The sequence below is a fragment of the Ascaphus truei genome, chromosome 3 (genome assembly GCF_040206685.1).
Source record: "Ascaphus truei isolate aAscTru1 chromosome 3, aAscTru1.hap1, whole genome shotgun sequence".
Classification (NCBI taxonomy): Eukaryota; Metazoa; Chordata; class Amphibia; order Anura; family Ascaphidae; genus Ascaphus; species Ascaphus truei.
In genome coordinates this window covers 401,152,803-401,180,782 of record NC_134485.1, presented here as the reverse complement: position 1 = coordinate 401,180,782, position 27,980 = coordinate 401,152,803, and the positions used below count along the sequence as shown (strand labels likewise).

The window sequence follows — 27,980 nt, the reverse complement described above, 5'->3', positions numbered from 1 at the left end:
CAGACTGTATCTGGCAGAAGACTTCTGAGTAACTGTTACTGCAGAGTGTAGTAATAAACCCGTTCCTGTTTGCAATATACCTCCTGCCTGGTGCGTGACCTTACTGGGGGTAGAGGTAATAAGTTCTACCATGGGAGATCACCTTCAGTTCCTGGAGTCCATGGCAGATGGAGGCACTGCACTGCTAAGTAAATATGTGGGGTATGAACCCCAGAAGCCTAGGCAGAGTGGGGAGAGGGGTGGAGAGGGGGAGCATGGGGAGAGGGGGAGCATGGGGAGAGGGGGAGCATGGGGAGAGGGGGAGCATGGGGAGAGGGGGAGAATGGGGAGAGGGAGAGCATGGGGAGAGCATGGGGAGAGCATGGGGAGAGCATGGGGAGAGGCTGAGCATGGGGAAAGGGGGAGCATGGGGAAAGGGGGAGCATGGGGAGAGGGGGAGCATGGGGAGAGGGAGAGCATGGGGAGTGGGAGAGCATGGGGAGTGGGAGAGCATGGTGGTGGAGAGAGGGAGAGCATGGTGAGGGGGAGAGAGGGAGAGCATGGTGAGGGGGAGAGAGGGAGAGCATGGTGAGGGGGAGAGAGGGAGAGCATGGTGAGGGGGAGAGAGGGGGAGAGAGGGAGAGCATGGTGACGGGGAGAGAGGGGGAGCATGGGGAGAGGGAGAGGGAGAGTATGGTGGGGGGGAGGGGAAGAGCATGGGGAGTGGGGGAGAGGGTGAGAGCATGGGGAGAGGGTGAGAGCATGGGGAGCAGGGGGAGAGGGAGAATGGGGGAGAGGGAGAATGGAGAGAGGGAGAGACACAGAATGAGGGTAGGGTGGAACGAGAATGGAGGGATGGCAGGTGAACGAGAATGGAGGAGTAGGGGAGGGAGAATAGGCTGTGTGTGTGAGGGTTGGAGAGACATAAAGGAGACATAAAGCGCAGTTGATGTCATTTGTTTTATAAAAACATTTTTAATGTGTCCCGGTTTTTACTTTTGTAAATCTGGTCCCCCTATAGGAGGGTGTTCTGGTAAGTGCGTCTAAAGGGACCAAGGTTTATGTATGAGGTGTAAAGTATCAGCCATGGAGCAACTCGCATGTTTGTTAAGGAGGTGTGTTTTAAGATGGGTCTTAAATGTGTATAGAGGGGGTGCTAGTCGGATATTGAGGGGAAGGGCATTCCAGAGGTGTGGGGCAGTCAGTGAGAAAGGTTTAAGGCAGGACAGGGCTTTAGACACAAAAGGGATAGAGAGAAGATATCCGTGAGCAGAACGCAAAAGTCAGGATGGTGTATAGCGAGAAATTAGGGCTGAGATGTAAAGAGGGGCAGAAGAGTATAATGCTTTAAAAGTGAGGTGGAGAATTGCATATGTGATACAGGATTTGATAGGAAGCCAGGAGAGGGATTTCAGCAGGGGAGACACCGAGACAGATTTAGGAAAGATTACAACAACAAAAGGTCACACTGCTCACCAGCAACAATGGAATTAGAACAACTGATAGAAATATATGGTTGTGCTTGATTGCCTGAGAGTGGTAATGGGTGCTACCTGTGTGGCTGAAATGAATGTATTATCAAAGTAGAGGAGAGGCTGGTGTAATCAGCTAGTCTCTAAAGAAAGCACACTTGTGATGCACTACTAGGCTATTAAAACTTGGCATTTAATAATTGAAATAATATGACTAAATCATGTGATTATAATATTTTAATATACACTGTCACTTTTTCTATCAGCATGAGTAGCCATATAGTATTTCAATTATTATTATTATTATTAAATGCTAAGTTAGCCTAGGTGTGCACCACGTGTGCTTTCTTTAGAGGCTAGCTGATTGCATCAGCCGCTCCTCTACACTTTCCTAAATCTATTATCAAAGTAGAGTGATTCTGTCAGCAGCGTTTGGGATAGATTGTAGGAGGTGAGAAGCAGGAGGGCCGGACAACAGGAGGTTATAGTAATCGAGACAGGAGAGAATGAGGGCCTGTGTCAAAGTTTTGTCAGTCGAGCAACAGAGGAACGAGCATATCTTTGTAATAATGTGGAAGAAAAAACTACAGATTTTAGCTACTTTTTGGAATGTAAGAGGCGAATGTGAGTGAGAAGTAGAGTGTGGCTCCTAGGCAGAGTGTTTGTATTACTTGGTGTATAATCGTGCTTTCAACAGTAATGTAGAAGGAGGTAGTAGGGCCAGGTTTGTGAGGAAATATGATAAGCTCCGTTTTTGACATGGTGAACAAAAAAATTGTGAACTAGCGCTAAAGTGTAAAACACAGTGTGATATTAAAAATAACTTCTAATAAAGGTTGGCAGCCCGGTGATACTGCCAGTACTAACAGAATAACACAAAACAAAGAAAAACCTGGCGCCAAATTGTCAGTGGAATGTCCTGAACTCCTCAAGGGATCCGCACACTTGCTCGATAGACCATGCAAAGAAAAAAACACAAACAAACAAAAATCATAGCGCAACACTGTAGGGTGAGCAGTACTGCACTAATATACACAAAACAATTAAGAGTCCTAGCGACAATTTAAAAAACTATTTATTAAAAAGAACTATGCCAAGACAGGCAATGGCAAATACAAAGAACCGCAGGTCATCTGGGACACAAAAATTGGAGCCCTACTTACAGACAGCAAGGCTTAAACTCGCATTGGAAGGAACAAGTCCTATATGCAGATGGTCTCCCTGCCGGGTGATGTCTCTGCTCCGTTGCGGCTCAAACTCCAGTCAGTCCCTGCGATGGTAACCGGAACAGCTCCGGCCGTGGAGGCTGGTGTGCGGGGTCCACAGCTCTGCACCGCGTGTAGACACACGCGTCACTTCCTCCTCCGGAGCAACGGGAAGTCTCTGCGCGCCCGTGCGCGATAGTACCCGTGTCCTTAAAGGGACAGCTGGCAGGCTGAAGGGAAAGCCGGGCTCCAATTCCAAATAACCATATGCGTCCAAAAGCCAGTCAAACAGTGGCTATGCCACTAGCCCTACGCGTTTCGTAGATGTCACTCTACTTCCTCAGGGGCTGAAAACAATGATACTTAGTGACACATTAATTAACCCTAGCCAATTAAAATTAATTGATCATTTAGAATTAAAACAGCCTGTATGTCATTAGTACCAATTCACTACATGGACTCTTAAACATACATAACATCAAACACATAAAAACAATAGTATCAACATATGTCAAAATATGTGCACCCTATCGACACATACATATTAAATAAACCAACAGTGGTATAAAGATATTCAAACTCTCCCCATGGATATAATTGATTGTTACACAAAACTCCTTTGCTATCAATTCATAAATCTAGCAGGTGTTGCACTAGTCAATGTCGCAGTTGGCTATAAATAACCAATTCTCTCCTATCATATATTGCCAGACCTATCTATTTACCTAAAAAAGAACCCAATTCAAAATCAATATTGAGACCATTGGGGGGACAGGGTCTTCAGTTCGTAAATCCAAAAGGCCTCACGCCTATTTATATGTTTAATAATGTCCCCACCTCTCCAATCTGGAGTACATAGCTCAATAGGTTGACAAACCATGCCCTTTGGGTCTCTGCCATGATGTAACAAAAAATGGTGGGACACACTGTGCGTTGTTAGACCTTTCTTTATATTATAGACGTGTTCGTAAATACGTCTTTGAAAGGTTCTACCTGTGCGTCCCACATATTGCAAGCCGCATGGGCATTGCAACACATAAATTACAAATTGTGATTTGCATGTAATGTGTGACATAATCTTGTACACCTTATCAGTAACGTTAGATCTAAACTCAATGCTACACCGACTGTATTTACAAGCTATGCACTTTTTGCATGGTTTGAACCCATTAGGACCCTTGGTACTTCTCATTTTATCCTTCCCTTGGTGTAAAGGACAACTAGGTGCCAATTTATTTTTAAAATTATTTGCTTTTTTTAAAATGATGGAAGGTTTCGGAGTTAGTACCTGTGATAGTGTAGCGTCCTGTAGCAAAATTGGCCAATGTTTGGCAAAGATATTTCTTATTCTAGGGGCCATAGCATTATATTGTGTAATGAAAGAGATGTTACTCCTTCCTTGATCTAACCCTTTATCTTTGTATTGAAGGAGCTTATTCCTGTCCATATTACGGACCAGGGATATTGTGCTATCAAGTTCTTCTATAGGATAATTCCTTTCAAGAAACTTTTCCTTGAGTTCATCCGCCTGTACCGCAAAAGACTCCAAATTTGAGCAATTGCGCCTCAGGCGGATGAACTGCCCTTTGGGGATGTTCCTAATCCATTGCGGATTGTGATGACTGTTGGCCATGACATAATTGTTGGCCTGTACAGGTTTAAAATACGTTTGAGTGTATTCCGATCCACAACAATCCCCATTTCCCCCCAGGATGTGAACCAAAACAATTCGACTACTTCCATCTGAAGGGGGTTAGGGTGGTCGCCGACCTATTGAGCGATGGAAGGCTGCTGAACTTCGAAGAATTACGAACAAAACACGAGGCCCCAGAATTGAGTCCATTTAAGTATCTCCAAATTAGACATTATCTCCAAAAATTGTCCCCAAAATTTGAGTATCCTCCCCTCACCAACTTTGAGAGGCTCTGCCGAACTTGTACACATCAAAAAGCATTGATCTCTAACATATACGCTGGTATGGAGAGATCAGCAGGCCCCTCCACTCATGACTACATGTCCAAATGGGAGGCGGAACTGAGTATAGATATAGATAGAGAAGACTGGGAGGATATATGGGACGCTGCTTCAGGAACTTCCATCTGTACCACGACAAAAGAGAATATCTACAAAATCATGTTCCACTGGTATCTTACCCCAGTTAGATTAAAGCAAATCTACCCCCTGGTCTCAGATCTATGTTGGAGAGGCTGTGGACAGAGAGGAGACATGGCCCACATTTGGTGGTCATGCCCAAAAATCCAAACATTTTGGCTTTCTATTCAAACTTTAATCCGAGAGGTAACTAGCCTCACATTAGACCCAGATCCACTGACCTTCCTCCTGGGCAGGCCAATAGAGGAAATTGACCGCCTGGTAGGAAAATTAATCTCCTCCATCCTTACCGCGGCTAGGTGTGCTGTGGCATTCTCCTGGAAAAAGATCTCTCCCCCTCCATTCAGGCGGTCAAGAGAAGAATAGACGATGTAATGCTCATGGAACGTCTGACGGCGTTTCTCAAACGCAAGACTGCAAGCCACTACAAAATATGGGAACCCTGGGAGATTCACTGACACCCAAGAGAAGCTGATAGAAGAAATTATGACCATTCAGACCTCAGCCTGAAGGATGCTGGAGTCTGCGGGGTGGGGGAGGCTCACCCCTCACCCCCCATCTCTATACCCACCCCTATCCCCCCCCTCTCTTTTTCAGACCTCTCGCTCCCCCGGTCACCCGGTGACCCAGAGGTCGCGCCACTCTTGGAGGTACACCCCCCTCCAACATGGAAAATTTGAAAATCAAAGTGTATTAGGATACTGCGATGTGAAATATGCCTGTAAATTTGCCTGTTTCCTAATAAAAAATTTATAAAAAAAAAAAAATACGTTTGTGTGTGTATTTGGTCATCGGTGATATTAATATTGAGATCCAAGAAATTAATAGTATTCTTATCGTATTGGCAAACAAATCTCAAATTCCGTTCATTCGCATTAAGGTATAAAATAAATTCATCTAATAGCTCCAAATCCCCATCCCAAATGAAAATAACATCATCAATGTAGCGCCGCCAGAGCACGAGGTTGGCACCAAATGGGCAATTGTTCCAAATAACCTCCTTCTCCCATTGCCCCATAAAGATGTTCGCGTAACTTGGTGCAAACCTCGTGCCCATAGCGGTGCCACATATCTGCAAATAATACTGTAAATTAAAACAAAAATAATTATGGGTGAGTATAAACCTAATCCCATCCATCAGAAAGGCCTTAAGGGCTGCGGTCATAGTACTATCCTCCTAAAAGGCTGCTCTTATGGCCTCACATCCCAAGTGGTGGTCTATAATGGTATAGAGGGATGTGACATCTCCTGTTACCCATACATAACTGGATTTCCAATCAATCTCACGCAGGATTTGCAAAACTTGTGTGGTGTCTTTTAAATGTGACTTTAATTTAACTACAAGTGGCTGTAAATAATAATCAATAAATTGAGATAAATTTGATGTGATTGATTGAATTCCAGATATGATAGGATGACCTGGCGGGTGGTGAAGGTCCTTGTGAATTTTGGGAATAAAATAAAAAAGTGGTATACGTGGGTGCAAATTATTTATAAAGTCATACTCATCCTGCGTGATAGCTAAACTGGTCAAACCTCTATCTAAAAGGGCAACAAGTTCTGAGTGGTAGATGTTTGTAGGATCATTGTCAAGGGGGAGGTAAGTGGCTGTGTCACCAAGCAATCTTGCTGATTCTTGGACATAATAAGTGCTGTCCCAGATGACCTGCGGTTCTTTGTATTTGCCATTGCCTGTCTTGGCATAGTTCTTTTTAATAAATAGTTTTTTAAATTGTCGCTAGGACTCTTAATTGTTTTGTGTATATTAGTGCAGTACTGCTCACCCTACAGTGTTGCGCTATGGTTTTTGTTTGTTTGTGTTTTTTTTCTTTGCATGGTCTGTCGAGCAAGTGTGCGGATCCCTTGAGGAGTTCAGGACATTCCACTGACAATTTGGCGCCAGGTTTTTCTTTGTTTTGTGTTATTCTGTTAGTACTGGCAGTATCACTGGGCAGCCAACCTTTATTAGAAGTTATTTTTAATATCACACTGTGTTTTACACTATAGCGCTAGTTCACAATTTTTTTGTTCACCATTTCTGTATTTTTGTATAAGTTTGTGTAGCAGCATTAGTTACAATGAACACTTTATTTCATTCACGTTCACAGAGGGGTTTCAACATTGACCAGATTTTCAGTAATCAAGAAGGAATTCCTATACTGGAATCTCCTAAAGCAGACTTTCATCCGCTCATTAATGAGCTTGAAAGACTGCTTACTATAGAAACAAAGCAACTATGGGAAGTCATAGCACTTAGCAAGTATGGTGAATTTAACGGTATACCGCGTGGTTTAAGGATATTCAAACCTCCCACGACAGATTCTAATAATGAAGTATTCATGAGGGACTGGAATAATGCCCTAGATGAATGCTCATTTAAATTAATGCAAATATTGATATCACAAAGAAAGAAAACACTTTCTCAATTGGATGAGCAAATTAATGCCCTTCAGATTAAACTGGAAGAATTCCAGGATGATCAAGAGTTACTAGCTCTGGAACCAGTGGTCAAGAAGCGACTTGACAAAATGGAAACAGAACTAGTAAACAATAAACAAATCAAATTTCTACGTGATAAGGTAGACTATGATACAGGGTGCTATAGGAATTGGAAACAAGATACGAGAGAACAAAAAGATAAATCCAATAAAAAGAGCTACTATTCCAATTCCAATAAGAACAAATACAGGAATAAGAAGGCATACCAAGAGAAAGTTTTTGCCAGTAGCCCCAGTAATCATACCTCTACCATTAGTAAGCCCAATCCCCCACAACCAAAACTCACACTACCCATTCACAACACTCAGCAGTTTATTCTGCAACGTAAGCCCAATCCCACCACCAAGAATGTACCTAATGTAGTACTCCCACAGATACCTGTCCCTACTCACAACCAATTTGAAATTCTATCTATGGACGAGACTGTGGTAGAGGCAGAGGAAAGTATATATCAACATCTCCCCTCCCAAAGCAGCAAACAAGCTTTCTCTTTTTTAGAGTGGAGGAAAGAGAGGGAGCATATATTTCCGGAAGTAAAGGTCACCAAAGTTACAAAATCCCCTTTAGATTCTCTGCTTCATACTCACAAAAAAAGAAAAAACGAGTCAGAGGGAGAAGAGGAGGTAGGAACAAAAGAAGTAACTTAAAATCTGGTAACAGAGATAGCTGTCAAAATATTTTTAACATCAGCAAGTATCCTCTGAATGTCACTGAAAAGAGAGTCTTGGGTAAGGGGCTCACATTCGCACCTGTATGCGGGCCCAACAGCTTTAATCTGTTTATTGATGTGCAAAAATTTGCTAGAAAACTAGCTTTAAAGAAATATTTTGCTAAGGATGCCATCAGTAACCAGATTGAATCAGGAAGTATGAGCAATATATGCAGTAAGGCTCCCTTTAAGAAACAATCTACTTTCAACCCCAAGTTTGTCCAGGGTCACTTTGTGAACACGTTTGTTGAAATGGTCTCCAGAGATTTGGAGCAGTCGAGTCGTACTTTCAGAATTAAAAGTGATAACCTCAATCTGGAAGAAAAGCTGGCAGTGAAATCACTAGCCAGCAACGAGTCGATTGTAATCAAACCAGCTGACAAGGGGGGGGGGGGGGGGGAGTGGTAGTGATGGACAGCACTTATTATGTCCAAGAATCAGCAAGATTGCTTGGTGACACAGCCACTTACCTCCCCCTTGACAATGATCCTACGGACATCTACCATTCAGAACTTGTTGCCCTTTTAGATAGAGGTTTGACCAGTTTAGCTATCACGCAGGATGAGTATGACTTTATAAATAATTTGCACCCACGTATACCACTTTTTTATTTTATTCCCAAAATTCACAAGGACCTTCACCACCCGCCAAGTCGTCCTATCATATCTGGAATTCAATCAATCACATCAAATTTATCTCAATTTATTGATTATTATTTACAGCCACTTGTAGTTAAATTAAAGTCACATTTAAAAGACACCACACAAGTTTTGCAAATCCTGCGTGAGATTGATTGGAAATCCAGTTATGTATGGGTAACAGGAGATGTCACATCCCTCTATACCATTATAGACCACCACTTGGGATGTGAGGCCATAAGAGCAGCCTTTGAGGAGGATAGTACTATGACCGCAGCCCTTAAGGCCTTTCTGATGGATGGGATTAGGTTTATACTCACCCATAATTATTTTTGTTTTAATTTACAGTATTATTTGCAGATATGTGGCACCGCTATGGGCACGAGGTTTGCACCAAGTTACGCGAACATCTTTATGGGGCAATGGGAGAAGGAGGTTATTTGGAACAATTGCCCATTTGGTGCCAACCTCGTGCTCTGGCGGCGCTACATTGATGATGTTATTTTCATTTGGGATGGGGATTTGGAGCTATTAGATGAATTTATTTTATACCTTAATGCGAATGAACGGAATTTGAGATTTGTTTGCCAATACGATAAGAATACTATTAATTTCTTGGATCTCAATATTAATATCACTGATGACCAAATACACACTCAAACGTATTTTAAACCTGTACAGGCCAACAATTATGTCATGGCCAACAGTCATCACAATCCGCAATGGATTAGGAACATCCCCAAAGGGCAGTTCATCCGCCTGAGTTGCAATTGCTCATATTTGGAGTCTTTTGCGGTACAGGCGGATGAACTCAAGGAAAAGTTTCTTGAAAGGAATTATCCTATAGAAGAACTTGATAGCACAATATCCCTGGTCCGTAATATGGACAGGAATAAGCTCCTTCAATACAAAGATAAAGGGTTAGATCAAGGAAGGAGTAACATCTCTTTCATTACACAATATAATGCTATGGCCCCTAGAATAAGAAATATCTTTGCCAAACATTGGCCAATTTTGCTACAGGACGCTACACTATCACAGGTACTAACTCCGAAACCTTCCATCATTTTAAAAAAAGCAAATAATTTTAAAAATAAATTGGCACCTAGTTGTCCTTTACACCAAGGGAAGGATAAAATGAGAAGTACCAAGGGTCCTAATGGGTTCAAACCATGCAAAAAGTGCATAGCTTGTAAATACAGTCGGTGTAGCATTGAGTTTAGATCTAACGTTACTGATAAGGTGTACAAGATTATGTCACACATTACATGCAAATCACAATTTGTAATTTATGTGTTGCAATGCCCATGCGGCTTGCAATATGTGGGACGCACAGGTAGAACCTTTCAAAGACGTATTTACGAACACGTCTATAATATAAAGAAAGGTCTAACAACGCACAGTGTGTCCCACCATTTTTTGTTACATCATGGCAGAGACCCAAAGGGCCTGGTTTGTCAACCTATTGAGCTATGTACTCCAGATTGGAGAGGTGGGGACATTATTAAACATATAAATAGGCGTGAGGCCTTTTGGATTTACGAACTGAAGACCCTGTCCCCCCAATGGTCTCAATATTGATTTTGAATTGGGTTCTTTTTTAGGTAAATAGATAGGTCTGGCAATATATGATAGGAGAGAATTGGTTATTTATAGCCAACTGCGACATTGACTAGTGCAACACCTGCTAGATTTATGAATTAATAGTAAAGAAGTTTTGTGTAACAATCAATTATATCCATAGGGAGAGTTTGAATATCTTTATACCACTGTTGGTTTATTTAATGTGTATGTGTCGTTAGGGTGCACATATTTTGACATATGTTGATACTATTGTTTTTATGTGTTTGATGTTATGTATGTTTAAGAGTCCATGTAGTGAATTGATACTAATGACATACAGGCTGTTTTAATTCTAAATGATCAATTAATTTAAATTGGCTAGGGTTAATTAATGTGTCACTAAGTATCATTGTTTTCAGCCCCTGAGGAAGTAGAGTGACATCTACGAAACGCGTAGGGCTAGTGGCATAGCCACTGTTTGACTGGCTTTTGGACGCATATGGTTATTTGGCATTGGAGCCCGGCTTTCCCTTCAGCCTGCCAGCTGTCCCTTTAAGGACACGGGTACTATCACGCGTGGGCGCGCAGAGACTTCCCGTTGCTCCGGAGGAGGACGTGACGCGTGTGTCTACACGCGGTGCAGAGCTGTGGACCCCGCACACCAGCCTCCACGGCCGGAGCTGTTCCGGTTACCATCGCAGGGACTGACTGGAGTTTGAGCCGCAACGGAGCAGAGACATCACCCGGCAGGGAGACCATCTGCATATAGGACTTGTTCCTTCCAATGCGAGTTTAAGCCTTGCTGTCTGTAAGTAGGGCTCCAATTTTTGTGTCCCAGATGACCTGCGGTTCTTTGTATTTGCCATTGCCTGTCTTGGCATAGTTCTTTTTAATAAATAGTTTTTTAAATTGTCGCTAGGACTCTGTTTTGTGTATATTAGTGCAGTACTGCTCACCCTACAGTGTTGCGCTATGATTTTTGTTTGTTTGTGTTTTTTTCTTTGCATGGTCTGTCGAGCAAGTGTGCGGATCCCTTGAGGAGTTCAGGACATTCCACTGACAATTTGGCGCCAGGTTTTTCTTTGTTTTCCGTTTTTGACATGTTAAGTTTAAGTCAGCGGCTGGCCATCCAGGATAAGATAGCGGAAAGACATTCAAGGACTTTGGTCTGTACATCAGGTGCAAGGTCAGGGGTTAAGTTAATTTGTGTGTCATCAGCTTAGAGGTGATATTTGAACCCTAGAGATGTGATTAGGTCACCTAGAGAGGGTGTGTAAAGAGAAAAAAGAAGAGGTCCCAGGACCGAGCCCTGGGGTACCCCCACAGAGCAATCATTAGAGGAGGAAGTGGTGTTAGCAAAAGAGACACACAGTATGATGGGGGTGGTAAGAGGAGATCCAGGATAGAGCTTTATGGATTCCAAGAGTATGGAGAATGGGAAGAAGAGGATGGTCCACAGTGTCACATGTTGTAGAGAGGTTGAGTAATATGAGCAGAGTGTAGTTACATAGTAGATGAGGTTGAAAAAAGACGTACATCCATCAGGTTCAACCTATGCTAAATTTAGACAACAGATACTTTATTCTATATCTCTACTTACTTATTGATCCAGAGGAAGGCAAACAAAAAACCCCAGTGTTATTTCATCCAATGATATCTTATAAGTAGAAAAATAAATTCCTTCCTGACTCCAAGAATTGGCAATCGGATGAATCTCTGGACCAACATTCTTCCCATGTTTACTTATTTGGTATATCCCTGTATACTTTTCCTTTCTAAAAAGATGTCCAACCTTTTTTTGAAAAAAATTATTGTATCTGCCATCACAGTCTCCATGGGTAATGAATTCCACATTTTAACTGCCCTTAGTGTAAAGAACCCTTTCCTTTGTTGCCGGTGAAATCTCCTTTCCTCCAACCTAAAGGGATGCCCCCGAGTCCTTTTGTCAAGGATTGGACTTCGGCTGAAGTGGATCCCAGTGGCAGGAACAGCAGGGAGCAAAGTAGGGGTCACAAGTAGAGATCAGAGGCAGGCGGCAGGTAGCGAAGTCAGGAAACAAGCAGGGGTCCGAGGCAGGCGGCAGGTAGCGAAGTCAGGAAACAAGCAGAGGTCGGCAACGAGGAAACTGGAACAGGATGATAGCAATAGCTAACACAGCAGTAAACACAGGAACCTGGCAGGAGCTAAGAAACCAGTATAAACAGGCAAGGGAGGAACAGGAAAGGGAGGTTTATATAGGCAGGCTGAGAGGTGGAGCCCAGGTGCAGAGGTGTCAGGTATCAGGTTCTTGAATGTTCCTAGTTTAGCAGCAGCAATCCCGGTGGACAAGTTTAGGTACTGCAGGCTATAACAAGACATTTAGAGTGGCAGCAGTCCCGGTGGCCAAGCATGGGTACAGCAGGCTAGAGAATATGACATTACTCCCCCCTCCCAAGAGCGTTCTCCGGACGATCCTTGCTAGGCTTGTCTGGATATCGTCGGTGGAAAGCTTTGATTAGTCACGGAGCATGTACAAAATCTTTGGGTTCCCAAGACCTCTCCTCTGGGCCATAGCCCCCCCAGTGAACCAGGTACTGTAGTTTCCCCCGGTGTAACCTGGAATCCAAAATTCTTTCCACAATTAATTCCTCTTCGTTATCCACGAGGACGGGTTCAGGGGGAGGAAGTCTCCATCCAGGAAACGGGTTCTCACAGAAAGGTTTCAGCAGAGAAGAGTGAAACACAGGATGTATTTTGATGGTCTCAGAAGCTCTAATCTGAAGGACACTGGATTTATTAGTGCTGAGATGCGAAATGGCCCGATGTATTTTTGGCCCAATTTAATGGTTGGAACCTTTAGACGTACATTTTTTGTAGAAAGCCAGACTTTATCCCCAACTTGAAATTCTGGAGAGGGTCTGCGGTGTTGGTCTGCTGCTCTTTTGTACTTTATTTGAGTCTCACGAAGTGTCTCTTTGAGGGTCTCCTGGATGTCTCGCAGAGTCTCCAGTTTCTCTGTAACTGCCGGAATGGGGCCCGAAGATGGAAAATGAGGAATAAAGGTTGGATGAAATCCATAATTTGAGAAAAAGGGGCTCTTCTGAGTCGATGAATGATGTGAGTTGTTGTATGAAAACTCAGCTAATGGTAGGAAATCAATCCAGTCATCCTGGAGATGACAAACAAAACATCGTAAGTATTGTTCCAAAGTCTGATTGGTCCTTTCTGTCTGGCCATTGGATTGTGGATGATAGCCAGACAATAAATTTAAACGAATTCCTAGAGAGGAACAGAAAGTCCTCCAAAATTTTGAAGTGAATTGTACCCCTCTATCGGATATGATCTCATCAGGAGCCCCGTGAAGCCGAAACACCTCTTTCACAATCAACTTGGCTGTCTGGTCTGCAGAAGGAAGATTATGTGCTGCAATGAAGTGAGCCATCTTTGTAAGTCGATCCACCACTACCAGGATGGTATTATGTCCATTTGATCGTGGCAGGTCAACAATAAAATCCATTGATATGGACCCCCAAGGACGAGTTGGAACCGGAAGAGGCTGCAGTAAACCCACAGGTGATGCTCGAGGGGTCTTGGTCCTAGCACAAGTTTCACAGGAGAGGACATAGTCTTTAACATCTTGTGCTAATTTAGGCCACCAAAAAGAGCGAGACAACAGTTCCTGTGTCTTGAGGTCACCTGGGTAACCAGCGGGTCGGGAGTCGTGCATTAATTGGAGCACCTCTAATCTTACCTCCTTAGGGACGAACAGACGATCATTAAAGTTCCAGAGACCATCACATAGAAATAGTTCTGCTTCCGGAGGAGGGTTTTTAAGAAAAGTGTTATTTGAGTAGGCTCCCTTTATTCGTGTGAGGAGATCGGCACAGAATGTGATGCCCAAAAAAATTCTTTTTGGAAGAATAGTTTCTTCTTGCTCTTTGTCTGAAATAGGATTCGGAAAGGACCGTGACAAGGCGTCGGCTTTCCCATTCTTGGAGCCAGGGCGGTATGAGATGTGGAACTGAAATCTTGCAAAGAAGAGAGCCCATCTGGCTTGTCGCGCAGACAGTCTCTTTGCGGATCGAATGAATTTTAAGTTCCTATGATCCGTAAAGACCGTAATTGTTTGATTGACCCCCTCCTGTAGATGTCTCCACTCAGAGAATGCAGCTTTTATAGCCAAGAGTTCTTTGTTTCCGATATCATAATTTCGTTCAGCTGTTGACATTTGGTATAAATAAAAGGCACATGGATGAAGGAGTATCTTGGGTCCAATTCTTTGTGACAGAATGGCACCAACAGCGTAGTCGGATGCATCCACTTCCAAGATGAATGGTAATTCTGGATTTGGATGGATGAGGATAGGGGCAGATGTGAAGAGTGACTTCAATTGTTCGAATGCCGCATCCGCTTTAGGAGACCATTTGAAGGGGAATTCTTTCCGTGTGAGTTGGGTGATTGGAGCAATAATGCCAGAGACATTTTTAATAAAACGTCTATAGAAATTGGCAAAACCCACAAATCTCTGAATCTCCTTTTCATTTCGAGAGATTAGCCATTCAACCACGGCTTGAATCTTGCCTGGGTCCATACTCAAACCCTCGGGAGAGATGATGTAACCGAAAAATTGCATGTTGGTCTTTTCAAATTCGCATTTTTCTAACTTGATGTACAATTTGTACTTACGGAGACACTCAAGGACAATTCGGACATGTCTCTGATGATCCATGATGTTATCTGAGAAGACAAGGATGTCATCCAGGTATGCCACTACGAATTGGTCCAATAACTCTCGGAGGACATCATTAATTAAATGCTGGAAGGTAGCAGGGGCATTACAGAGTCCAAAAGGCATCACCAGATATTCATAGTGCCCATAACGGGTTCGGAAGGCTGTTTTCCATTCGTCACCGGGTCGAATGCGGACCAAATGATACGCTCCTCTGAGATCTAATTTGGTAAAAATTTTGGCTGACCGAATTCTTTCCAATAGTTCAGGTATCAGAGGTAATGGGTACCTGTTCTTCACCGTAATCTTATTTAGTTCCCGATAGTCAATGCAGGGGCGTAGAGAACCGTCTTTCTTTCCCACGGAGAAGAGCGCAGCGCCTGCTGGAGAAGTAGAGGGTCGGATAAAACCCTTTGATAGGTTCTCCTGTAGGTAGTCATTGAGGACCTTCAATTCCGGTTCTGAGAGGGAATAGATTCTTCCAAACGGAATGGCAGCACCCGGTAATAATTCAATGGGACAGTCATAAGAGCGATGTGGGGGAAGCGTATCTGCGTTCTTCTTGTCACACACATCTAAAAACTCAGAGTAAGGAGCCAGCAGAAGATTTTCTTGAGACGAGGAAATCTTATGTATTCCTACACACTCTGGTATAGGAGTTTTAGGTAGACAGGCTAGCTGACAGTGCTCTGAGGGAAACGTGAGGGTCTTTGTCTTCCAGTCAATTAGTTGGTTATGGATCATGAGCCATGGAATTCCCAGAATCACTGGAAACAAAGGTGATGGAATGAGACCAAAAGAAATCTTCTCCTCGTGATTGGGCTCCATGATTAGTGTTAAGTTACTGGTTTCATGGGTAACAGGTCCAGAGCCCAAGGGAGAACCGTCAACGACTTCCATCCTTTCGGGCGATTCCTTGGCTACAAATGATACCAAATTGTTCTTGGCGAATTCTATGTCCATAAAATTCCCTGCTGCCCCTGAGTCAAACATTACTGTGGTTGAAAAACGATGTGTTCCTTCCTCGATTATAATAGGAACCAAGAGGTGAGGGTGTAGCGAAGGAGGGTTATCTTTCCCTTGAGAAGCAGAGAAAACAGTCTTTGAAATATCGTGCAGCTGATTTCTCCTAGGGCTCTGGAAAGAAGACCGCCTGGACTTGTTTTGGCAATCAGCGAGATAGTGCCCATCATTTCCGCAATATAAACAGAGATCTTCTGTTCAGCGTCTATTCCTTTCCCCAGTTGAGATGGGTCCCCGCAGTGTATTTACTTGCATCGGCTCCTCCTCAGTCTCCCTGGAACGTCTTGGGGTACTGACATCTCTAAACCCAGGGTTGCTTGGCATGAACCACTGTCTCTCCAATCGTCTTTCCGTAAGCCTGCAATCAATTTGGATGCATAAACGGACAAAGTCCTGAAATCTCTCTGGGGGCTCCACCCGGGCTAGTTCATCTTTAACTTGCTCCGAGAGACCCTGCCGAAAATGATATTTCTGCTCGGCCTCATTCCAATGAGTATCGTTAACCCATCTGCGGAATTCAGCGGCGTATTCAGCTGCCGAGCGTCTTCCTTGACGAAGATTGTTCAGAGTTGCCTCAGCGGTTGCACTACGATTTGGGTCATCAAAAATAAGACTCATGGCTTCGATGAACTCCTCCAGGTTCCTTAGTAGTGGGCTATCTTGCTCTAACATAGGGGAGACCCATGCAAGGGCCTCATCCTTGAGCAGGGTTATGATCAGTCCAACCTGGGCTTCTTCAGTATGATAAATGATGGGCTGAAGCTTGAACACAAGTCTGCATTGATTAAGGAAATTCCGGAAAGATTGTTTTTTCCCCCAAAATTTTTCTGGAAGGGATATACGGGGTGCGGTTTGCACAGGCACAGTGTTTTGACCAGACAAGGGGATTAAGGCTGCACGTAGTTCACGATTCTCAGCTTCCGCAGTGGCGGCTTTTTCTTTCAAGCGGCCAAGACGATTAAACACGTGTCTTTGTTGTTCCTGGTAACCAACCATGATATGTTGTAAGTCATGGAGTGTCTGAGCCTGAGTCGGGTGTGTTCCAGCGGAATCCATGGTAGGGCCTGTTTATTCTGTCAAGGATTGGAATTCGGCTGAAGTGGATCCCAGTGGCAGGAACAGCAGGGAGCAAAGTAGGGGTCACAAGCAGAGATCAGAGGCAGGCGGCAGGTAGCAAAGTCAGGAAACAAGCAGGGGTCCGAGGCAGGCAGCAGGTAGCGAAGTCAGGAAACAAGCAGGGGTCCGAGGCAGGCGGCAGGTAGCGAAGTCAGGAAACAAGCAGAGGTCGGCAACGAGGAAACTGGAACAGGATGATAGCAATAGCTAACACAGCAGTAAACACAGGAACCTTGCAGGAGCTAAGGAACCAGTATAAACAGGCAAGGGAGGAACAGGAAAGGGAGGTTTATATAGGCAGGCTGAGAGGTGGAGCCCAGGTGCAGAGGTGTCAGGTATCAGGTTCTGGAATGTTCCTAGTTTAGCAGCAGCAATCCCGGTGGACAAGTTTAGGTACTGCAGGCTATAACAAGACATTTAGAATGGCAGCAGTCCCGGTGGCCAAGCATGGGTACAGCAGGCTAGAGAATATGACACCTTTGTACTGCCCTTGGGATGAATAGTTCATTTGAAAGCTCATCATATCCCCTCTTAGACACCTCTTTTCTAATGTAAATAAATCTAATTTAGCTAGCCTCTCCTCATAAGTTAGATTGTCCATCCCCTTTATTAATTTGGTGGCTCTTCTCTGCACTCTCTCTAGTTCCATAATTTTCTAAGGAGTGGTGCCCAAAATTGTACTCCATATTCAAGGTGTGGTCTTACTAATGCTTTGTAAAGGGGCATAATTATGTTTAATTTCCTTACAGCCATTGCCCGTTTAATGCAAGATAAGATCTTGTTTGCCTTTGCATCTACTGCATGACTTTGGGCACTATTGCTAAGCCTGCTGTCTACAAGCACTCCTAAATCCTTCTCCATCAAGGATTCCCCCAATTTATCCCCATTTAATGTGTAAGTCATCAGTTTATTCTTGCATAACCTTACATTTATCTGTATTAAACCTCATCTGCCATTTACCTGCCCACGTTTCCAGTCTCTCCAAGTTCTTCTGGAGAGAAATTACATCCTGCTCTGATTCTACCTTACACAATTTAGTATCATCAGCAAAGATGGAGACTTTGCTCTCGATGCCAACCTCAAGGTCATTAATAAACAAGTTAAAAAGCAGAGGTCCCAGTACCGATCCCTGGTGACCTTTGGCAGCATTGAGGTTATTAGTTATTTTAGTGAGGGCTGTTTCAGTGGAGTGAGCAGTGCGGTAGCCAGATTGCAGAGGGTCTAGGAGAGAATACTGTAGGTCAGGGGAGCGCAAACTTTTTGAGCTGCGCCCCCCTGTCTCTCTGCCCCGGCTCTCGCGCCCCCCTGCCTTCCTTCAGCTGCGTCAGATGACGCTGCGTTGGCGTGTGACGTCAGGTCACATGGTGCCGCGGCGTCTATTGACGCCGCGTTGCCATGGTGACGCAACACAGACGGCTGAATCCCGGTAAGTAAACAGTTGCAGGGGCCTCACGCGATCCCCCGGCATTTAATTTAAATGCCTGGGGGAAGAGCGCGGGGCCTCTGCAACTGCCCGCGCCCCCCCAGCACAATCTCCCGCCCCCCCTGGGGGTCGCGCCCCCCACTTTGCGCACCGCTGCTGTAGGTGGTGAGAAAATGGAGCAAACAAGAGAATACAAGACATTCAAGGAGTTTAGAGGCAAAAGGCAGTATGGAGATAGGACGATAGTTAGAAAGACAGGTATTGTCAAGCTTGCTGTTTTTGAGTAATGGTATAACTGTTTAAAGGAGAAAGAAGAAAGCAAAGGTACCAGAGTAGAGGAGTTAAAAATGTGTGTTAGCGTAGGAATTATTGTAGTGTATTCCCCGGGCGCTAACTCTGACCGTGGTTGGTATAGGATTTGAATATTTAAATAGTAAGGTATGTGATATTTCATGCAGCTTTAAATGTGATGTCCTAGTGTGACTCAAACTACCCCACTAGGGTCTATCCAAAACCCTTGATATATGGAATGTGAGAAGGGATGGGGGAGCACAGCGTAAGGAATGGTGGAGTGTGATTGTATTATCTCTCTATGATGTTCACTGGGGTTCTGACACCCTTGAAGTGTCCTCAGAGGGACGTTTGTACTCCCTAGAGAAGGGTTAAGACTTATGTGGGTGATACAAGTCTATGGATGCGAAATGAATCAATAAAAGGAAAACTTACACGGCCTTGTGTAAGTTGTATCCCATCAAGGTTTCTTTTGCAGTCTTGTCTTTCTTCTGGATGATCCTTCTTCTTTCTTTATGTTACTGAAATGAAGTGATTTCTTCCAAATCCTCCAGGAGGATTTGGAAGAAATCACTTCATTTCAGTAACTTGCCCGCAGCTGTTCAGTTCCCCGAGTCCAACGGAGATCACGCTTCAGACTAACAGATCAGCCGCCCGTCAGCCAGGCATGAACCGTGGCTGGGAAGGCAAACGCAACGCGGCTTGTCAGAGGTGAGGAGCGGCGCATTCCAGGTATCTGCCAGAGGAGAATCAATGTGAAGATTCGTCCAACGACAAACATCAAGATTACAGCAAGAAGAGACAGAAAGAGAAGACCATAAAGAAAGAAGGATCATCCAGAAGAAAGACAAGACTGCAAAAGAAACCTTGATGGGATACAACTTACACAAGGCCGTGTAAGTTTTCCTTTTATTGATTCATTTCGCATCCATAGACTTGTTTCACCCACATAAGTCTTAACCCTTCTCTAGGGAGTACAAACCTCCCTCTGAGGACACTTCAAGGGTGTCAGAACCCCACTGAACATCATAGAGAGATAATACAATCACACTCCACCATTCCTTACGCTGTGCTCCCCCATCCCTTCTCACATAGCGTAGCAATTATAGTAGGAGCAAGAGGTTTTTAGAGATGGGAGAGAATGGGATCAAGAGGGGTTGAAGCGATCACATTCTAAGGCTCGGGCCCCAGTCACTCTGGGCGTGCTGGGGTTGGAGCACCTTCTCAAGCCGCGATCTGCGGTCTGTGCTGGAGCTGCAGGTGGAAAGACAAGCTTGCGACGAGGGGGGGAGGGGGTGATGATATACAGACCTCGGAAGGAGGGGCCGGTAGCATGTTAGAAGAGACTAGTTGGGGCTATCGATGTGACTGCTTTAAATATCCCCCGTCCTGCGGGCCAATAGGAAGCCGTGATCTCATCCCTTGTGGCTTTCTATTGGCCCTTGTGACGCAGGACATTTTAAATTGTGCAGAGATATGAGCATCCCCTATGGAGGTAAGTATCATCAGAAGCAGGGGATCCCCGGAGCTGAAATAACGCGGAGACCCCTGCTTCAAACATACTGTACTGCCGACGAGTATTCTAAAAGAAATCTGGGGCAATCACCAACAAGACCCAGGTACATCCTGGGTACATGCTGCAACATTTCCCGGACATTTCTGACATTTCAAACTGAATGGGACTGCCAGGGACCCCTGCTGTGTTAATCCGATGGGCCATTAGTCTGTCTGCAGAAATGTCACTGAAATGTTTGCTGCATGTACCCAGCATGTACCTGGATCTTGTTGGTGATAGCCCCAGATTTTCCAAGGCAAGTTTAAGGCATGTTTTAGAATACTCGTCGGCGCACCTGTATGAAAAAAATAACTCCTTTTTTGGATGAGAGGTCATGGGATAGTGATTTGCTTCAGCCCCTCTGGCAACCGAAGGATTAAAGTTGATTACCCTGTTTTTATCCTTCTCTTTTTATATATATATATATCTATATATATATATATATATATATATATATAGATATAGATATAGATATAGATATATAGATATAGATATAGATATAGATATAGATATATAGATATATATATATATAAAAAGAGAAGGATAAAAACAGGGTAATCAACTTTAATCCTTCGGAAATGTATAAATGTGTATATATATATATATATATATATATATATATATATATATATATATATATATATATATATATATATATATATATATATATATATATATATATATATATATATATATATATATATATATATATATATATATATATATATATATATATAGCTGTCTTTGATTTAATTTTAATTTGTATTTAAAAAAGCCCAACACCTACAGTAGAGTCACATGGAAATTTCTTGATGTTTGTACTCGCTTTATTTACACCACCAAGGAGCACAGAGCTGTTTTTCGTGTAGACTACAATACAAAAAAGTGTAATTAGGTGCCCTTAGTGTGCAGGGAAAAAGCAGGGTGTCCGGCCTGCTGCCTGTGGGCCTGCTCCCCCCGCTCACATCTTGGGACAGAGGGGAAGCACTGTGGCGAGCCCGTGCCCACAAACCCAGCTCCCCCCACGCATCCTCCTGCCCCGGGCAGCAGCCCCGGAATTAGCCTGCCAGTCTCGCCCCACACCGCGCCCACCTCCTGCACCCCTTACCCCCGAGCCTACTTCCTACTCTGGGCAGCAGCAGGGGAAGCGTTTGGCAGACAAGGAAGCTGGAAGCAGCACCCACCCGGTCAAGGTCACTCACCCACTCACCCACCCACTCACTCAACCCAGTCACTTACTCACCCACCCAGCCACCCAGGCAGTCAGTCAGCCACCCGCACAGTCAGTCAATGCCAGTGATCTCAGTGCACATGCGCAGAGCCAAGGTCTCTGCGCGCAGGAAAAGCAGGGTGTCCGGCCTGGGCCAGCTCCCAACGTGGGATGGAGGGGAAGCACCGTTGCAAGCCTGCGCCGCCAACCCAGCTTCCTTTGTGCCCGCCAACCCAGCTCCCCCCACGCCAGACTCCTGCCCCAGGCAGCAGCCACGAAATTAGCCCGCCAGTCTCACCACCCACCTCCCGCACCCTCCCTTGTGTCCCCCGCGTCCCCCGAGCCTTCCTCCCGCCCTGGGCAGCAGCAGGGGAAGCGTCTGGCTGGCAAGCAAGCAGGAAGCAGCACCCACTTGGTCAAGGTCACTCACCCACCCAGGCACTCACCCACCCAGTCACCCACCCACACATGCAGTTAGTCAGTCACATACACACATTTACAGCTCCGTTTTTTGATACCCCCAGCTCCATTTTTTTGACCCCCCCAGCTCCGTTTTTTTGACCCTCACCTCTGTGTCCAGACAGACACAATACTTAGGCCGTGTCCCTGGTTAGTGCCACTGTGGTGAAGTGTGCGTGCGACTGCAAATGGTGCGTGCGACTGCGGTGAAGCACGACCGCACGATTGCCGAGCAGACAACATTTTTGATTTTGTCACGTGACTGCCTTGTCACGTGTGCGGTTCAGCTAGTCAGGGCGAACCGCTCACATGACATCACAGTCACATCTCCCCGTTGCGTCTCCCCCATGGCCACAAATCACAAAGCACCTAATGCATTCGCGTTCCACTTACTGCATTACACTGTCATCAACAGTCATTTAATGAACCCCTGAGCCACATCTTTGCCGAACGATCACAGGAGAATTAATCGATCTGCACTTAGCGAATCATTGACGTGTACATTGTGTTGGTGCACATAATGAATGGGGGGGCGGGGGGAAATAATTTTAAAACGGCAGCTTGAACTGCTGCTTTAATAGTTCATATTCGCTTAACGACATTCTCTACATTTCCTCTACTTACTTTTATGGCTCTGTAACGTGTCTCCATATTCCAAATGACACCTAGATTGTAAGTGAAAACAGGAGATACGAAACTGCATAACACTCTTGCATGAGCAAAGAGAAGGCCTGGCCTGTCGTATCAATTAGAAAACAATCATTCTTTCAGCATTAGTGGGCTCAGTCACTCGCACGTCAGATTGTTTGTTTTCCTTGTTCCTTATTCATAACTAGGTGAAAGGAAAAAATAGCAGAGCACTGCAAAAAACACCAGTGAAGAAGCTGCACAAAGGTATCCGTAAAAAAAACAAATTAATTAGGGATACAACATCTCTGCAATCAGCTCTGACGTGTTTCTTACCTGTTGGTCAAATAGTGACAAAGAGATAGATCTAGGGAACCCTTTAGTAGCTGCTTCTGGGAAAAACTTTGATTGAAACGAGTGCTTCCATGTACAATATACACCTGAACGGGTATACAATTAGCTGCAATTTGCATAAGAAGCAGCTATTTTTGGAAACCCTTGAACAAGAAAAGACACATTAAACAACACAATTAAAAAACATTGTATCCTTACTTATAAATCAACAGAAAACTAGTTAATGCAGAATAAACTGCACAAAGTGTATAAATGTAACTGAGTTGATACAATGTATATAAATGAATATAACAACTAAACTACGCTACATGCTGGGGATGCTGTAAATGTATAACAATATAGTAACAGTAACATTCATCTACAGAGGACATACATATAGATCAAACTGTATGTATATACATAGTGTACAGACATGTATAGATGTTAGTAGCACAAAACAGAGGCTCACATGAGCTTCTGTGACTACACTTGGAACATTAAACTGTGCAGCACTGTTCTTTAAACCTATTCATGGTGATAGACCATAAAAATGAAATATCGCTCTGCATGACTAAATTCAATAATTTTGAACACATGATGCATAATTTCCCAGAAGCAGCTACTAAAGGGTTCCCTAGATCTACCTCCAGTCTCTCTTTGACAAAGTACAGTGGCGGCCGGGCTGAATTTAATGCGGCTGCCCCTGCAGTTTAAAAATAGTGCGGGCGGCGCGCGGCTGTCTTCGGCCAAAAACCGTCCGGTTTTCCCGCGCCTCGGACGCTTTCAATAGTAAGCGCCATTAGCGCTTATCTATTGAAGCGGCCACCGCGCGGGAAACTCCGCTTTTAAACGGAGAATAGACCCGTGGCTAGCCCGCTATGCACCCGGCAAGCTTTAGAATAAGCTTGGCCGGGACAGTAGCAACAGGTACGAAACGCGTCAGCTGACTGCGGGGATGTTGTATTACAAATACATTTGTCTTTTATGGCTATCTTTGTCTAGCTTCCTCACCGGCGTTTTTTGCAGTGCTCCGCTATTTTTTTCTTTCACATGCATCTTCCTGACGGCTTTGACTGGAGCACTCTGACTGTCACCGCTTAAGGGACCACGGAGAGAGTCTGTACAGTTTCAACACCTTATCCGTACCCCAGTGCCCGTGTGAGAGCAGGATCATTCTGACAACTGGTTTGTGTCGAGGTGATTCATCCCGTTAGTGAGGGCTCAGTGGTTGGGCTCAAACTGCAGGATTATCCCCTATCACTCCCTCCTCTATCTGCATGTTCAGTCCACTCATGCACGGGCGTATTCAGAACAAGCATCATACAAGCAGTGTCGATCTCCTGTCATATTAGCTTATTTAAGCATCCCATGGACATCTACATTAGTTCTGGACTTTATTCATACTAATTTGCAGTATCCTTAATATATCTAGTGCATCGGCACAGGGGTTTTCCCCATTTTTTTTTCATGGCTTATTCATAACTAGGTGTCAACCCTAGAATTACGTAGGACTCAGGCTTAGCATGTGAAAAAAAAAATCTCACAAAAAATGTGTGTAACGTTCTCCAGAACTGGCTTCTAGAGCCCTACGGTAACCTGTGCCTGGAAAACTCTTCTAACTTGCATGTATTGGAAGAAGTTTTGAGAGTTGAGTATCTTTCATCAAAGATGTGCTTAAAACACAAAAACCAAATGAACAAGATATATAGGCTAGTAATCAAAGACAACGTTCAATAAGGTGATGTTGGTACTCTATAGCAGTATGTTATCCCATGGTACCCATTGAACCGGCATTTAGAACTAGGAAGTAACTTCTACCGTGTCCAATTCTGAAGGTCACTTTTTTAAAAGGACAACAGAAACAAAGATGAGACTTAAATGTAATGCTTTATTTAAAAAATAAAAACATGTAGGATGAATGGGAAGAGGATATACTGTATGTAACTTTCCTCAAAGGCATCAGAAGTTTCATTGGGTAAATACAGTCAGCAAATGTATAATTGCTTGTAATAGACACAAGGAAAACCTTTGTGGGTCAATAGACCTTATTTGCTTTCTGTTTCTTTGGGATCGTCTTGAATCCTGGAATTTTGATTAACAGCCCATTTGAATTCATTTAAGCATGATACAATTACAAAGAAATAAACGACCCACAACTTGGATGTCACCAGGGATGGAAGCACTCCGTGCCCCCCCTCTCTCCTCGCCTCCCCCCTTCATAGCGGTATTACATCCTATCAAATGTCTCGTAATATGTACTACGCAATATGTGTTCGAGCTGTGGCCGATCACCCATACTCAGTCTGTTACCAAAATAACTGCTAGGCCTTTGACCCTCTCCCCCCCATCTCACCTTCTCCCTCCCTTCCCTTATCCCCCCCCCCCAATTCTTTCTCCCTCCCCCCTCAACGACCTGAACTCGTCAGAGGGGATCCCTCATCCCTCAAATGCTGAAGCCATTTTGACATATGTAGACTCCTGCAAGCTCCTGCAACTGACCAGCATAGAAAAAAAATATTTAAACAGAAAAATCACACAACTGCAATTGTTAGATGTGATCAAAAACCTCAAACCAAACAAATCTCTGGGCCCTGATGGCCTGCCAAATATATACTATGAAACATTCCTAGCAAACCACACACTATGCCTCCTAGAGACGTTCAACTAATTTCTAGGCAGAGCGATCCCGAAGGGTATGACCACTGATAACTTAGCAATTATTCACAAAGCGGGCCGCGACCCCCTCCAGGGCAGTAGCTACCGACCCATTTCATTACTGAACTCGGATATTAAAATATACAGCAAGATTCTAGCGAACAGACTATACCCAATCCTACCAAGACTAATTAATATAGACCATGTGGGCTTCATTTCGGCAGGCAGGCGTTAGATAACACTAGAAAGATAATTGCTATTACAGAACATGTCCACTCAACCAAGACAAAAGCGATATCATTAAGTTTAGATGCGGAAAAGACCTTCGATAAGGTTAACTGGGCCTTTTTAAATAAAACCATGCAGTCTTTCAAATTCTCAGGTCCCTTTCTGGAGGAGGTCGGCTCTCTATCAGTCCCCCAAGGCTTTAGTAAAGCTCCCGGGCAATAATTATGAAAATATAAGTATCAAAAATGGAATGGGTCAGGGCTACCCTCTATCTCCCATTCGCTTCACGCATTCCATAGAGCCGCTAGCATCAACAATTAGATCACACCCGGACAGCCAAGGAATAGATATCGGAAATAAAAACTATAAGATTTTGACCAACCCGCTGATCTCCTTGCCGAACCTGTTAGTCACTAGAAGAATTTGGCAGGATTCAGGGTACAAAATAAACAAAGATGAATCGGAGGCCCTGAACCTGTACCTAACGGACCCAGAAGCCCAACACCTACAAAAATCTTTCACATTCAAATGGTGATCTGACCAACTTAAATACTTGGGTGTCAATATCTCGAGAAACTACCCTACTCTACTCAATAATATTAAAAAGGATCAGCTGGACTGGAGCAAGCACCAGATATCCTGGTTTGGAAGGATGGCCTCAATAAAAATGAACATACTCCCCAGATTATTAAATCACTTTCAAACGCTTCCAGTCCATTTCCCGAGAGGGGAACTACAAACCCTACAGAACCATTTCAGTTTATCTGGCAAGGGAAAAGACCCAGGATAGCCAGTTCAGTGTTATTATCCTCTAGATCAAGATGAGGTCTTGGAATCCCAGATATAAAGAGATACTTTTACGCTGCCCTACTGCACCAAATAGTGGTATGGAATGCAAACCCAGCTAAATTCTGCTTGATGGAAATAGAAACAAACTACACAAAGGATTGACCGCTACCAACCTCACTGTGGCTGACAAAGAAAAAAGATCTAGCTCAAAGGGGACCAGAACTAGGTCCAACAAAATTCAATATGGACAAAGGTTAAGGCTAAATTGAAACTCACATCGAGCGTCTCCCAGCTTGTGCCCCTCTTCGATAACCCAGACTTCCCACCAGATATTGACACCTGTTTAAAAACAAAAATATCAGAACGGTAGGAGACGACCTAGATAAAGGGAAAATATTAAGTCTCCAGGACCTCACACTTAAATACCAAGCCCCAGACCTACCTCTCTTTCAATATTTACAGATAAAGCATTTCCTCCTATCCATCTCAAAAAAGTTGGAATTACTGGACCTTTCCAACTTCAAATCCCTATGCAAAAAAAGCAGAATATAAGAAGGGATTGATAACGATGATTTATGCAGGGATTGAAGCGGCAGGGAACACACCTGACCATGGATATATGACCAAATGGGCCAACGATCTAGAGATAGAAATTGACAGAGAGGACTGGGAAGACATATGGGACAATGCGGCCAAAACCTCCATCTGCACTGTCACAAAAGAAAATATATACAAAATAATAAACCAATGGTACCTAACGCCATCAAGACTGAAGCAGATCTTCCCAGAAATCTCTGATCAATGCTAGAGGCCTGCAGTCATGTGGGTAACATGGCACATATAGGGTGGCATTGCCCGGCAATCCAGATATACTGGGTGCTGATCCAGGGAATTATCAGGAAGACGACGGAACTAACAATCCCCCTTGACCCCTAATATACCTACTAGCCAAACCAATAGAGGAAGCAAACTTTACGAGTAAACGCCTGGTCTCATATTCTGAAAGACGCCAGATGCGTAATAGCAGCGTGGAAGAGCCCACTACCGCCCTCCAGATTAAGGGTAACCAATATAATTGGGGAAGTGATGCTACTGGAAAGGTTCTCCGCTTTCCTTAGGCACAAAACCAAAATATTTCACAAGATATGGGACCCCTGGCTGGAAACCTTGAAACCTAGATAATCTATAACTATGCATACGGCGAAAGAGCACGAGAGAGAGTAAAAGTAAAAGCAAAGCAATAAAAAACAAAGATAGATGGTACCTTCCAACCCTCCTCCCCACCTTCCCTCCACACCCACTTGCTATTTTTCTTATCGTTACTTTCTTTTTTCAAATTATATGTATAAAACCTGGAGAATGTAGATGGGTTCCTTGATGACAATG

The 27,980-nt window shown here is 44.0% G+C and overlaps 1 protein-coding gene across 4 annotated transcripts in view; it reads left to right on the top strand.

Moving 5' to 3' along the window:
• Positions 1-27,980, top strand: part of NAALAD2 (N-acetylated alpha-linked acidic dipeptidase 2) — a 204,324-nt gene that overhangs the window by 49,507 nt on the left and 126,837 nt on the right. The gene's annotated exons all lie outside the window — the stretch shown is intronic.